This window comes from Dreissena polymorpha, chromosome 9 (genome assembly GCF_020536995.1).
Source record: "Dreissena polymorpha isolate Duluth1 chromosome 9, UMN_Dpol_1.0, whole genome shotgun sequence".
Classification (NCBI taxonomy): domain Eukaryota; kingdom Metazoa; phylum Mollusca; class Bivalvia; order Myida; family Dreissenidae; genus Dreissena; species Dreissena polymorpha.
The window spans coordinates 20705934-20721200 of record NC_068363.1 but is presented as its reverse complement, the minus strand read 5'-3'; the positions used below and the strand labels follow the sequence as shown (position 1 = coordinate 20721200).

At 36.1% G+C, this 15267-nt stretch overlaps 2 long non-coding RNA genes across 2 annotated transcripts in view; one reads left to right on the top strand and one right to left on the bottom strand.

Moving 5' to 3' along the window:
- Positions 1-1788, bottom strand: part of LOC127846721 (uncharacterized) — a 15745-nt gene extending 13957 nt beyond the window's left edge. The window contains exon 1 of the long non-coding RNA XR_008033626.1: positions 1054-1788. This is a non-coding gene — a long non-coding RNA (uncharacterized LOC127846721). The remainder of the gene's footprint in view (positions 1-1053) is intronic.
- Positions 1-15267, top strand: part of LOC127846725 (uncharacterized) — a 15817-nt gene extending 550 nt beyond the window's left edge. The window contains exons 2-3 of the long non-coding RNA XR_008033632.1: positions 9374-9460; positions 15116-15267. This is a non-coding gene — a long non-coding RNA (uncharacterized LOC127846725). The remainder of the gene's footprint in view (positions 1-9373; positions 9461-15115) is intronic.

The window sequence follows — 15267 nt, the reverse complement described above, 5'->3', positions numbered from 1 at the left end:
CGCTTTAGCCTACTGAGCTATTCCGCCGAGTACACATACTTGACGTATTTTATACCTTATATAAGCAATCTTCGTAGTTTCACAAAATTTAACGACAAAAACAGAACTCTCCAAATTATTCAATCGTTTCGCGTTGCAACGCTTTATAATTTTTAGGTTTTAAAATCGTCAAAAGATGCATATAATGGCTATATTAGATCATGGTAAATGTTCAGTATTACTGTTTCCTCACAAATATCATAACTAAAACGAAAATGTGCGAATCTGAAACAACTTTTTTCAATTTTGTCAATTTACCAAAGCGTGAAAAGATCCCTTTAATATGATTATAGGTGCTACCTAATTTACGGGCAAAAGCTTTTTAAGTTTTTTTGATAACCATGTATTTTAAATAAATATATGGACATGATTGTGTTCAAAATATTATAATTGTTGCAATAATTAAGTAATGCATTAAAAAAAAATCAATCTTAAAACGTGTTACATTTTCCTAGCTTAAAGATCAAGCATCTTATTTTGTTTTTGTTTTCTAGCCGCAGGAATTTAAAGCTGGTTCTGTGGCTGTGGTATAGTGGATGGAGTGTCTCCTAACTGGCTTAGTCACTGGGAGGTCTTTGTATTGATCGCTTAAGTGGGAGCATTATTTAGATAACCCTAAAGACATACTATGGCGTACCATTTGGGTTGAAAGTCAAGAAGACCTAAAAGGTTAAAAGAGAAATGTACGTCGAAGTACAATAATTGTACGTCGACATACAAATATAAAATACACTTTGAATTATATATTTGTACGTCGAAGAACAATTTGTACTTCAACATACATGTTTGTACTTCAATGTACAAATTTTCTGAACAGCCAATCAAAACACTTGTCTCTTGAGCTGCTTTTCCTTAAGATTTATTCATAATAAATGTTTAAAATCTCTTTTTTAATTGAGGACAAAATGAACAAAAAAATATCAGAATGGCAAAAAACAAAAACACATAGAAGTTTTAAATATTCTATGCATTGAAAAAGATTATATACAAATTTGAAGAAGATTCAATTGTTACCTTCAGTGCTCCAGATAACATGCGTAAAGGCGTAAAAACGAATTAAATTTCTTAAATAACGATTTAGATTTCAAATCTTTGCGTAAAGTTACGCATTGAAAAAATAAAACACGAAATCGAAATTTTCGAACGTGCGTAAAACTTCCAGTAGCAAATTATGTATGGTAAACATTTCATCCCGGTTCTGGCTCGTCTATGCGCTCAATTAAAACTACAACTGTAAATCAACGTCACTCAAGCGTTTGTTGTGAGGAAGAGCCACACCTTAGAACGGTCGAAAGGCCAAACGGTCTGGATTCTGTTCTCCTAGATTTGCAGGCGAGTCATTACTGTTTATTGTACCTTTTTAATTACACTTATCGTAATTTTTATACACAAGTAATATACTGTATACCTATTCAAAATGCCATTAAAATTAAATGTTAAATTTAGTTTTTGATATGACTTTAACGGCGACCAAAAGGCCATTATGACCTATATAAAGCCGAAGTGTGAGTGACCGTTTTACAGAAAAAATCTAAATGGCCGACTGAAGCGGTGTATTGAAGCGTGGAAGGCAAAAAAGCCATTTCAGTGTCAAAAGTCCTCGCTGCATGCATTTTTTTCAATTAGATTCAAATACCCAAAGGATGGTTTCGTCAATGATCGATGAACTTAAAAGCTCTTGCGTAAATGACTGCGAATCTAAAGCACTCAAAATTATTTGGAAATATATTGTAAAGAATTAATTTTATAAATAGGGGGGTAAAATAAGAATTAATTTTTAAAATAGGGAGTAAATAAAAATTTGACCAAATTTTTATCTGGAGCTCTGGTTGCCTTTTTTAAAATTATTCAGCATATTGTGAGTATTAATTGATCATGCGGGGCAGAGTATCACGACCGTCCAACGCATTACTGTGTAGGAAATTCCCAACGGTAACCAAACAGTTACCAAACGATAACGGGATAATTATGTATAATAACCTCCCGTTTGTCGCTTTTTGTGATAACCATAATTTGCATACAGTACAGCCAAAGCGGAACAAACGTATTTCCCGATCCGCAGCGGCAAGGCGAAACGAGTCGATGCCACGTCAGTCTTTGAAGCCGCGTCAGTATGCGGCAGCAAGTCGCATTTCGCCGCGAAACTTCGCATCTGTCCGCCAAGGCATGCCGCGATCCGCTACATGATGCCGAGTCGATGCGCATCATGAAATAAAAAATCTTTTTAAAATTATTAGTAGTTAACAAATTTTGAAAGAACTATTATAATAATAATTAAAATCATTATAAATTTATTGTGCGCGAATTGTATTAGCATATATACATATAAGCATAGTTAATGTGTCTGGCCAATTAAGTTTGTTTCCCGCCCGTAGTGTATGTAATACACACATAAACAAGGTCATGTAATTATGCATACATGCCATACGTCCCGGATTGTCCGGGACAGTCCCGGAAATGAAGAACTTGTCCCGCTGTCCCGGAAATCTGTCAAATGTCCCGGAATTTACAAAAGCCATACATACATGTACCTTATCTTAGGCTTAACTGCACCTCGAATCTGTGTATATCTGCAGCGTCTCCATGACAATGCCTACCCGAATAGGCAGACTACGCTATGTGTCAAAATCGATCAATTAACAGGGGTCCTGTTATAATATCGATTGTCTCACGTTCGCGGTCAAACCGAAAAGGCGTCATTGTTTAATGTGGTTGTTAACTTTAATCTACTACGTCATTATTTCCCGCTGCGTAAGGGCAAAGGATAGTTGTTCACACATCTGAAGTCCAACATCGCTGAGATAAAAATTAAAAGCAGTTTATGTTCGCACGTTTAACCGACAAAGAAGTTGAGTAAAAAAGTAAGCATATAAAAACGTCATCCTCACTAGGTTTATTATTGTCTTGATCTAAACCCCCAGTAAACATAACGTTAAAAATAATAAGTGAATTTGAATTGCGTTCGCCATGTCAAAACGCCCAGCAGATTCGTCCACTTGTCCCAATAGCAAAAAAGTGAAACGCGTATGTAAAGGCATACCAACAACTACGCGTTACACACCGGTCTTAATAACAATAACGCAATGACGTCACCATCTATGTTTAGAACGCTTACACTGAAAACACGTGGCTTGTATCTAGTAACGGAAGTAGTAATGTTTTATTTGACGTTAATAGATCAAGTGTACTTGGGATAGGCTTTCGAACTTTTGCAATTAACAATGCGAAACAACAAAAAAACTACCAAAAATGCATATGTCTATAAATATCGCTACATTTTATACATGTCCCGGAAAATCGGCAAAAGTCCCGGACAATTTAACTCAATGTCCCGGAATTGGTCTGAAAAATTATGGCATGTATGAATTATGTTTTCGCACATACAAGTGGTCAAGGCTTCAGCATATGGTGGATTTATAAATTAATTTAATTGCATGTTGATTTTGCTATTATATTTAAGCTGAGAAAATTACCAGTTTGAAGCCACATCAATAATCAAGACGGTGACGACGTATTTGTTGTTTTGTTAATTATCAGCTTATTATAACTATTGTTTGAATATGCGTATATAAACACGTTTTATTTTGTTCATATTATACAGTTAATATCGCTACTAATTACCCGATAATCCCGTATATTCCAGTTTTAAAGCAAATGCTGGTAAATATTTACGATACACAAACATTCTCGATATTTCCTTAAGTTTCAAATACATTTTGGCATTTGTTACTATTTATAGAGATGATGAAATAACGTCTAATCGGGGCGTTTTTTCCCACTGAACACGCGATTTACGCCTGACGTGATGTTCATGTATTTATACAACACAAAATACACACAAACTTTCCAAACAACGTATTACATGTCTGCATAATTTTCGCGCGCTTTTTATGAAACAAAGGATATTTTAGCACTGTTTATTTGACGCTAGAATTTTCCAAAGGTCGCGTAAGCATTAAAATTTGGAAGTGTGTATTGGATTACAAATTTAAGAATGATTATCGTACGAAACATTAACAGTTGCGTGTAATTAATTCTACGCTACACATAACATGTATGCACATGTAGGTGGATATCTTTTCACTCGATCCGCCACGTACGTATGCAGCGGATTTACTCCGCGAAAGTACGCGAGGTTAACACAGACTCGGCGTCGTTGCGCTGATCGATGCCGAGTGCCACGGGGATACGCCGCGTGAACATACGATTCGGCCGCCGCGTACTAATAATCTGGCCGTGGCGTAGCCGCGGATTATGTTTGTGCCGCGTTAGCTGTACTGTAAGTCAGAGGTTAACTCCACCACGCCAGGTCAATAAATATGCACAATATCTATGAGTTAGCGGCCGATAGTCGCATAATTTGGTATAAATTATAATAATTATAATGTTAAATAAATACGCACAATATCTATGAGTAAGCGGTCGATAGTCGCATAATTTGATATAAATAATAATAATAATAATGTTCAATGTCAAATATCTCTACATCATGTGGTATCCGATGTAGCGTTTATGTGTTTGAATGTACATGCATATGTAGTAACATATTTTTATTTCCGTTTCAGTGTAAGGCTGTTTTATTCAAGCAGTGTTACAAGGAAGTAAATTATAACGTGTGTGGTAACCGCTTCTAAACACTATGTAGCGTTACCAGTGATTTGTTATTAACATATTTGTATTTCATTTTCAGTGTTTGGCTGGTTTATTCAAGCAGTGTTTCATGGACACATAAGTCGGAAGTAAATGCCAAAAATCTTTATTACAAATAACTATTGTTATTTGATTGCATAAATCATAACACATTATCAACATACTTTATTTTATATTGAAATATGTTTTTTTATGTTTGTGTTTCAGGAGCTTTATCAAATATTTTACATCTACGATAAGTCTGAATTTTCGACAAATAACACAAATCGAATACATTTAATATTCAATAATGTCACACAATACACAGTTCCATGTTCTGGGTTGATTTACGTATTAAAAACGACAGCTCGCCCAGTCCTTCCTCAAGCAAACGTTATGTGGCTTCAAACTGCTAATTGACTCTGCTAAAATATAATAGCAAAAACAACATGCATTAAAAAATCCACCCATCTTCTGGAGCCTTAACCACTTGTAGGTGCGAAAACATTTGCCTGGTCGCCTTGATGTCTCGATATGAAAGGGAAAACAATTGTACATAATTACGTGACCTTCTTAATGTGTGAAATACATTCTTTACGGACAGGAAACTTACTTGCCAGGCACACTAAATATGCTTATATGAAAATACCTGTTGTCGTAAAAATAACACCAAAAACTAATATGTTTGTTGATCATTTAAAGTTTTCTAATGGTCATCTAACAGTTAATAGGTGTATATCGCAACCGTTATTTATAGTTTTTGTTTTCACTTAAGATACACTTATAATTGTGAATGCAGCATCAACATACTAAAACAATATCCAGGAAAGAGAAAGCAATGCATTTGTATATCAACCGTACTTTTGTTTTTCCCAACTTACGACAAAAAGTATTCAATTTATGATGTGAATTTAGTTTTAGTGAAGATTCGTTCAAATGACACAAAGACACTATTTTTTTTACAGATCATTTTGGCGTAGAAGAATGTCCAGTCATACAAAATGTCTAATTTTATAAACAGCCGGTAGCAAGATGAGTTGCAGCTAATTGTCAGTAACCACAATTTCACTAACTCTTTTGACCTGTTTATTCTTTTCAGTTCAATTCAACAGTGAAAAATGCCCATAATATCACTTCAATATAAGATAATAATGAAACGGTGCAGTTAATAGACGCACACAAAGTAACTTTAACTACTCAAGCAGATTCTAAAAATGACAAAGATAAATTATTATTGAAATTGAATTAATACATGCCCTTGATTATCGTGTTTTGTTTTGATGACTTCAATTTTTGTTAAATTTTCAGGATTACAACAATTTGTTTATAAACGGGAATGCACTCACTAAAGACACAACAGCACGCTTTTTTATTAACTATGCTATCTCTTTTATTTTGAATCCGCGCACATTAAACATTATGATTTGACATATTATTATAAATGTTCTTTTCATTTTTTTAACAACTAATCATTTAAAAAAGATTGTTTATTTTATGATACATGTACGCATCGACTCGGCGTCATGTCGCGGATCGAGGCTTGCCTCCGCATGCCGCAGCAGACAGATTCGAAGCTTTGCGGCAAAATTCAACTTGCCGCCGCATACTTACCCGGCTTCAACAGCTGACGCGGCATCGACTTGTTTCGCATTGCCGCAGCGGATCGCAAAATATGTTTGTTCCACCTTGGCTGTACTGTACTAGTTTGACATTTATTGGCAGACACTTGTCGATAAACAGACTAAATATGGATGGGAACTTTAATATTTTTTCAGCATAATTGCCTTCAAATTGTTAATTTAACAACCCTTTGACATTGTTTGCACATCTGATCTTATTATGCCATAGCTGAATTTTGTTTATAGATAGACATATATTATATACTGTTCAAAGTTCTATAAAAGTTCACACATGTTCCATCCAAGTAAACCAACAGAACCAATAAAGATCACCACAGATAATAACTGTGTGTATAGCTTGGAAATTTTGATAGCTCAGGAATCTCTCCTTTTCATTTCTGTAAACCATACCTGTCAGTTTTGTTGGATTGAATGGCTTGTGTGATGCCCAGCTCTTTCCTTGGCAGAACAGCTTCTAAAAACGGAAAACCAACAAATATCTTTAAATTTGGTCAATAATGCAGACAATTTATTAATGTCTTGTTTTTTTTTGTTTATTTCAAATCTGGACGATTTTTTACGTAAGATTGTGGTACGAAAATCCAGGTATTGGATTTTGTGGTTTTAGGCCTAAACTAAATACAGTGATATGTAACCTTTCGGGATATCGGTAAAGTGCGAGCAGACGAGGCGTAAACACGTTAAAAATTAAAGCTAGAAGACTAAAACGTTAGATCTGAATATCTTTAAATTTTGTGAATAAATGTGTTTCTGATGGATAACAACGACAACTTACCAGAATATTGCTCATGATAACACGTAAAACTTCTTTCTGAGAGCGAATGGAAAATGCGTCACGAATTCTGACAAATAAACAGTAGGGTGTTGTTATTGAAATTCCGCGAGAATACTTGAAGATTAGAGATGCCAACTATTATGTTTAAAACAAATAATTTTTTAACGAATGTTTGTGATTTGTCAGGATAATAATAACAATAAGATATGGAAAAGATCAAAGCAAATAAATTCGAAAGAAATCCGAGATTCGGCAATATATTTAAGACGGGTTATGTTGACGTAAATTGTGTTTGGTAAAGACTGTCACTATATGAAGTGAACCAGTCTTTGGCTTATACCCACTGAAGAGTATTCAGGGGAGATAATTGAGTAATGACTTAATTCTGGAACGGTTGCGAAGAAAAACAAATAATGCGAGAATATTAAGTGCGATTCGCTACACAATTATGATGTCATTGATATAATTTTTCCTGAGGTATGTATTTACATGTGATTTAGCATATGTCAAAGTGTTTTTGATTTGTTCAAGGTCATAAATAACATCGCGAAAATATATGTCGCGTGGCAAATTTTTTTGAGACCCATCCATATGTGGTATTCTTATGTAATTTTAAGTCTAAATTTCCATATGTATGAAACGTCAACGCCCGCTTCGCGGGCTTTTGCCCGTATTAATTTGTGCAGACTACACAGGCCAATCTGGGATGACACATTTCACACATGCATTTAGCCAGGACGTATTGGCCAGATCGTTACCCCTTAGGTTGATAAAAAGAATGACCGGTGCTTTATTTAACAGCATTTTTGACTCGACTGAATGCCGGAACTGCGCCAATGTCATTCCACGCATGCCCCACCAACCGTCTGGGTTTTTATGCCCCCGGTAGGAGGGCATATAGTGATCGGACTATCCGTCTGTCCATCTTTCCGTCACACTTTGCGTTTAGGTTTCGAAAAATGCTCAAAACTTTTATATCCCTTGAGATATAATCTTCATATTTGGTATGCATGTGTATATGGACAAAGCCTTTCCATGCACACACAAATTTTGACCCCTGTGACTTGACCTTGAACTTAGGGTCCGCGTTTAGGTTTCGAAATCTGTGTTTAGGTTTTGAAAAATGCTAATAACTTCTATGTCCCTTGAGATATAATCTTCATATTTGGTATGCATGTGTATATGGACAAGGCCTTTCCTTACGCACACAAATTTTGACCCCTGTGACCTTGACCTTGAAGTTAGTGTCCGTGTTTAGGTTTCGAAATCTGCGTTTAGGTTTCAAAAAAAGCTCATAACTTCTATCAAGTGTTTATAGGGGGCATAAGTCTTCCTATGGTGACAGCTCTTGTTTCAGGTCGCTCTTGCCTGTCTGCCAATACGCAGACTGCACAGGCTAATCTGGGATGACACATTACACACATGCAATAAGCCTGGTTTTCACAGAACGCGACGTCATTAATTCTATCCTCAAATCAACATGAGAACAGCCGCTAGGGGAAATGAGCTTTATTTCCAATGTGTGGAATATTAAATCATTTGCAGTATACAGGGGTGGTCAAATCTTATGCATGTTTGAAAATGCTATTTGCAATTTGTTACTAACGCTTGATTGGTCATTGTAGGCTTGGGAACTACTTTAATGTACCCTGGGTACTCTTAAGTATACTTTAATTTACCCCAGGTACTCTAAAGTATACTTAAATGTATCCCAGGTACGGAAAATATACTAAATGTATTCGGGAATTAAAACGCTAAATTTGCTGTTGTCGGCTAAAAGGAAATCAAATTAATTATGTTCATATTTATGTTAATAATCTGTGAAATTGCCTCTATATTATCAAAACTCCTACTTAAAAAAATGTTTTGTTTAAAGAGAATTTTGTTTAGTATTCTGTATCGCGTTTAACGATATTGAATTTAGGGCGAAATAAAACTGTGGTACTAAATTGGTATACTTAAGAGTACCAGGGATACATTTAAGTAGTACCCGAGCAGACAATGACCAATCAAGGGTTACTAACGCAATTTTAAATAATGCATTTTCTTTTATGATATACTTGTCTATTCATGCTCTGGAACAATATTATAGAATATTTTAGTATATTATCAATTATTTGTGCTCCCTGGAATGAAAAAGAGGATCATCAGTGTATACTGCATACTTTTAAAGAAACTTTCAAAGGGGAAAAGGCCTTTAATCCGCATATGTTATTTAAGTTTGAAAACCACTTGCTGTTATCACTTACTTATTAGTATGGTAATTGTTAATTACTTAGTTGCTTTCCAGGCGATGCAAACAAATCTACTGCCCCTGACTATTCCAGACTGCCGACCAGTTATAACGAGTTCTATCAACTTCTGTGGAGTCAGCAAGGTACGCAAAAGAGATATTAGCCATGCTCTGTGAACATTGAGCTAAATGCATGTGTTAAAAGTGTCATTACTGATTAGCCTGTGCAGTCCGCACAGCCTAATCAGTTACTTCACTTTCTGCTCTTATGGTATTTTTCGTTTACAAAAAGTTTCTTAGCAAAAATCCAGTTTAGGCGGAAAGTGTCGTCCCTGATTTGCCTGTGTGGACTGCACAGGCTAATCTGGGACAACACTTTACGCTCATTCCTTTTTAACCCCCTTTTCACAGAGCACGGCTTATATAAGAAATAAAAGTGGAACATAATGTTGAATCTTTAAGTGGCCTATGTAATGTTGGATTTTCAAGTGATCTGGTCTTTGTTGGATTTTTAGCTCGACTATTATATATGAAATATATTTAGTGGAGCTATTCTACTCACCCCGGCGTCTGCGTTAGCGTCTTCATGCAAATGTTTAAGTTTTCGTACTACCCCAAATATTTTCTTTGTCCCTTGACATATTGCTTTCATATTTTGCATACTTGTTATCCAACATGACCCCAACCTATAAACAAGAGCAGACAACTCTATCAAGCATTTTGTCATAATTATTGCCCCTTTTATACTTAGAATATGCAGGGTTCGCACAGACCTTGAAAAGTGCTTGAAAATCAAGGTTTATCTTGAAAAGTGCTTAAAAATGATATGGAGTGCTTATTTTCAACCATAGCCTTGAAAAGTGCTTAGAAAGTGCTTGAATTTAGCTGGAAAAGTGCTTGAAAATGAAATAACAACAATTAAAAATGTTAAAAACAGATTCATTACTTCCAAGCTTTCAGATAATTTCACGTCATATCGATCTGATGATATTGATCGCTCCTCCTCTTGACCCACACCAATTTTCGCACGCTTTTTATCAGAACAAAGAAATTCATTTATATTTCATGAAGAAGTTGTAACCTAAAATAGCTGTACACGATGCGTGCAAACCGTGTCAGATGATTTACACATGTTGCAATACAACTGTCCTGATTTGGCGCTTATTTCATCATATCTTTAAATAGAATCATATGAGGAAATTCATTTGTTACTTTCGAAAATTGCAAACATTTGTGTTTATGGCTCTAATCCTCTATATTACCCACCCATAATTTGATTTTAAAAATGGAAATCGGGCATATATGGGATTATTGAGTAATGGATAAAGATGGGAGAAGTTGCATGTATGCGATTGAGACAGTTGAAACGTATGTATCGGGGAATCTGGAGACTCGGGATAATACGATTACTACAATCAGTTATGAGTTCTCCTTGGCTTCAAACTGTTAATGGAATAATCAAACACTAAATTAAAACTCCTCCAGGTGCGGTATCCTACAGCTATGTGCGAACACTGTTTTCTTTTAAACGCGGCGTTTTATAAGACAAAAAACACTGGCATGGGCATGGGTGTGTAATACATAATTCATTATCACTTTTAAATGAAGTGGATCAATACAATACGTTTATGTTGAATTATTTTATTTAAAGCGAACACGAACACGGCGGTATATATTATGGGTCTGCGATGATTCGCTGTGTTCGCCTTATGGCAAACGGCCCGCGACATTTGATCTGAACACTCATCGCGGTGTTCATATTGGTAAGCGAACACAGTGAGATGAACACCACAGCGAGCGGCGTTTGTTTAAGTACACGGGGCCTGTACTTAGTGTAAAAATACATATTTTCATGTCTTTTCCATGAGTCCGAAGTCGTAGTTTTTTTTCAAGATTTATGACAGTTCCGATCTGTTTATACTAGCAGGTACTGGATCGGTATGGGTTTTATAATGTAAGGGAGGTAACTACTATTTATCTGTCGCCAATTGGTCTACTTTTTTTGTATGCATTATGCCATTACGGTTCTGAAATATGTCAGTGAATAAGTGCATTTTTCAGAAAGGGTTGCGTTTGAAGTACCCTTGGGTTATTGACAACGCCAATTTTAAGTATGCAGAACAGATATAGAGATGTCTAGTATGGGGAAATCCGCGTTGTAAAGCCACCAGAAGAGTGAACATTTAGAAAACATATTCAATACAAATAACGGTTTTTGTTTGGTATGTGTAATGCCTTTGGTCAATTACGGAACTATATCATAATGAAATATCTAACGTTTGATTAAAACAGTTGTTACGGTATCAGGGTAGTGCAGACTGTTGTAAGTCACAAAGAATGTTAAGCAAGAAGGGACCAATTTAGAGAAAAATGTTGTCAGTATTGGACATTAAAATAATATACATTTTTCAATATGTCGGACTAAAAAAGTGCTTGAATTTAGATTTTTCCCCTTGAAAATTGCTTAAAAAGTGCTTGGATTTCATTCAAGAAAATCTGTATGAACCCTGATATGCAAATTATTGATAAATCTATGTTTAAGTTTGCGTACTACCACAAATATTTCCTATATCCTTTGACATATTGCTTTTATAGGTTGCATACTTTTTTACCAACATGACCCCAACCTAACAACAAGAGCAGACCACTGGATCAAGCATTTTGACATAATTATGGCCCCTTTTACACTTAGATAATTGAACATTTTGCTTAAATTGCCATAACTTCTTTATTTATGATCACATTTTATTATTACTTTGAAAAAAACAACACTTACCTGAATACCACAGTGGATTCTACCCAAACAATACCCCGCGCCCATACCCCGAATCACTTCCCCCTGCGATCTCCCCACCCCCAAATTTTTTTTTAAACATCTTATAAATTACCACACCCCACATTATACCCCCCCCCTCTTAACCCCCCCCCTCCCCCCTCCCAATTTTTTTTTAACATCATCTTATAAATTACCCCACCCCACATTAAACCCCCTCTCACCTCCCCTTCCCCCTATGCCCCCCCTTTTTTTTTTGAAAGATCGTCTAATAAATTATTGAATATGAACAATTTCCCCATGATGGCTTACGTTACACTGTCAAGCATTCGAATAGTCGAGCGCGCTGTCCACTGACAGCTCTTGTTTAATGACCAGGGGTGTGATTTTTCCGCGGATCCGCGGATTTCCGCGGATCGGGTTGTCTCGGATGTCACTTCTGAGATTTGCGTAAATTCGTTTTAAAAAATGTGGGGGAGAGGGGCTACCACCGATTCCGCGGACGTATTTCATAAGCGGCCCGAAATATCCGCGGCCCGCGAAATCTCTCCGCATTTTACACTGGTAGATTCTGCCTAAGCATTTTTAAAACGAGCCATATAATTGGCTGTCTTTTCCCAATCTTCCAATTAAAATCGTGTTCTTAAAATGCGCTCTGTGATTTGCTTGCAAATGGCGCCGTTGTGAAGCGAAAATTATGATTATTGAAATAACAAATAGCAATCGAATAAACGACTGACATCACCAAGTCTGATAGGAATAATGACTTGTGTTTGTCAAAAAAAAAACTACGTTTTAGATACAAGCAACACATATTTTGTTAAGAAATGTGCCCACTGAATTTGTGTCACGGAAACCAGTGTTTGCAAATTGGAGTGTAGTCTACTCACGCAGTAAAACAATTTAGAGAGTATCGTTCGAACATGGAAATAGACAAACATGATTTGATTTTTATATGTCTGTGGGTCTGTGTATAATCAGATTCATATGCATATTCTGCTTTATTATGTTTGTCACGCTGTTCAGTTAACTGAAATAGCTTTGCACTGAGTGAAGATGTGAAATGCAAGATATTGAAAGGTAAACAAATTAAATATATTAATTTAACTCAGTTAAAACATCATTAACACCAGAAGAACACTCAAGTGTTTTTGTTTATATTTAGTCTATTAACTGTCATTCAATAAATTGAAAAACTGCTGCTATTGATCACAATAAATACTTACTTAACTGTTTACTTTGCATCCTCAGTATGTTAAATGTGAAGTTTAACAGGTTTTTATAAAGAAATATTGTTATGAAGTTCAAAAAGTTGTTTATTTTAATGTCTGTTTTTATGTTTGTCATTGCGTTATGCGCGCCATTCGCATAGTCAAAATCAGTCAACAGAATTTTCCTCCCCTCTGACTTTGCCTCAATCACACCCCTGATGACCTTGTCAAAAACATTTACTAGACAATAATAATTATTATTATGCCCCCCTTCGAAGAAGAGGGGTATATTGCTTTGCTCATGTCGGTCGGTCTGTTGGTCCGTCCACCAGGTGATTGTCAGATGATAACTCAAGAACGCTTGGGCCTAGGATCATGAAACTTCATAGGTACATTGATCATGACTCGCAGATGACCCCTATTGATTTTGAGGTCACTCGGTCAAAGGTCAAGGTCACTGTGACCCGAAATAGTAAAATGGTTTCCGGATGTTTACTCAAGAACGCTGAGGCCTAGGATCATGAAACTTGATAGGTCCATTGATCATGACTCGCAGATGACTCTCGGTCAAAGGTCAAGGTCACTGTGACCCGAAATAGTAAAATGGTTTCCGGATGATAACTCAAGAACGCTGAGGCCTAGGATCATGAAACTTGATAGGTACATTGTCATGACTCGCAGATGACCCCTATTGATTTTCAGGTCACTAGGTCAAAGGTCAAGGTCACAGTGATCCGAAATAGTAAAATGGTTTCCGGATTTATGCCCCCTTTTGGAGAAAAGGGTTTTTTTTGTGATCCGACTGTCCATCTGTCTGTCCGTCTGTCTGTCCGTCTTTCCATCACACACTTTGCGTTTAGGTTTCGAAAAATGCTCATAACTTCTATATCCCTTGAGATATAACCTCTATATTTGGTATGAATGTGTATATGAACAAGGCCTTCCATACGCACACAAATTTTTACCCCTGTGACCTTGACCTTGAACTTAGGGTTCGCGTTTAGGTTTCGAAATCTGCGTTCAGGTTTCGAAAAATGCTCATAACTTCTATGTCCCTTGAGATATAACCTTCATATTTGGTATGCATGTGTATATGGACAAGGCCTTTCCATAAGCACAAAATGTTTTACCCCTGTGGCCTTGACCTTGAAGTTAGGGTTAGCGTTTAGGTTTTGAAATCTGCCTTTACGTTTTGAAAAAATGCTCATAACTTCTATATCCCTTGAGATATAACCCTCAAATTTTGGTATGCATGTGTATATGGACAAGGCCTTTCTATAATCACACAAATTTTGACCCCTGTGACCTTGACCTTGAACTTAGGGTCCGCATTTAGGTTTCGGAATCTGCGTTTAGGTTTCGAAAAATGCTCATAACTTCTATCAAGCGTTTATAGGGGGCATAAGTCATCCTGTGGTGACAGCTCTTCTTCATTCATCATTAGAAAAATTGAAGTCATAGTTATGCCCAAATATCAATGTATGCCGTTTGTTAAATATAAAATTGAACTTAATTTATTAGCCAGCCTATAGAGGTCCGCTGTGGCATTTAGATTGTTAACATTAAAAGTAATTCGGTTGTTTTGATTGCAAATTTTTACGCTCCGGATCAAAAGATCTGGGGTATATTGTTTTTGACCTGTCAGTCTGTCTGTCATTCATTCATTCATCCATTGTGTGTATCCCAAAACTTTAACATTGGTTAAAGTTTTGCAATAACATCTCATGTTTTTTAAATCCAATATGTATTTACTCTTTAATACGAGAATACAAAGATTTGCAGATTATAATAATAACTGTTCAATTTTAATTGCAGGCTCTGGAGACAAAATACACTGTCTTACGACAGAAGCTATTGGTTGATTGCTTGCGAATTAGGATGGGAACTGACCAATTGGAGGCCATGTATCAAAACGACAAGCAGCAAAAAGTGATGATCCTGGATAATCAAGCTGTGGAACAAATCCA